General features: G+C 26.7%; 1 protein-coding gene across 1 annotated transcript in view; it reads right to left on the reverse strand.

The window, feature by feature from the left end:
- Positions 1 to 539, reverse strand: part of LOC111086122 — a 29,856-nt gene that overhangs the window by 16,128 nt on the left and 13,189 nt on the right. The window lies entirely within an intron of this gene.

Below are 539 nucleotides of genomic sequence, written 5' to 3' on the forward strand. Positions count from 1 at the left end.
GAAACAATGGTATAACTAATGATCTGTGTTTTACTTAATACACCTACTTGAAACATTGGTATAACTAATGACCTGTGTTTTATTTAATAGACCTATTTGAAACTTTAGTATAACTAATGACCTGTGTTTTATTTAATAGACCTATTTGAAATATTGGTATAATTAATGGTCCGTGTTTTACTTAATACACCTATTTGAAATATTGGTAAAACTAAGGTCTGTGTTTTACTTAATATACCTAACTGAAACATTTGTATAACTAATGGTCCGTGTTTTACTTAATAGACCTATTTGAAACATTGGTATAACTAATGATCTGTGTTTTACGTAATACACCTACTTGAAACAATGGTATAACTAATGGTCCGTGTTTTACTTAATAGACCTATTTGAAACATTAGTATAACTAATGTCCTTTGTTTTATCTAATATACCTTTTTGAAACTTTAGTATAACTAATGACTTGTGTTTTATTTAATAGACCTATTTGAAACTTTAGTATAACTAATGACCTGTGTTTTATTTAATAGACCTTGTTT

This window comes from Limulus polyphemus, unplaced genomic scaffold (genome assembly GCF_000517525.1).
Source record: "Limulus polyphemus unplaced genomic scaffold, Limulus_polyphemus-2.1.2 Scaffold864, whole genome shotgun sequence".
Classification (NCBI taxonomy): domain Eukaryota; kingdom Metazoa; phylum Arthropoda; class Merostomata; order Xiphosura; family Limulidae; genus Limulus; species Limulus polyphemus.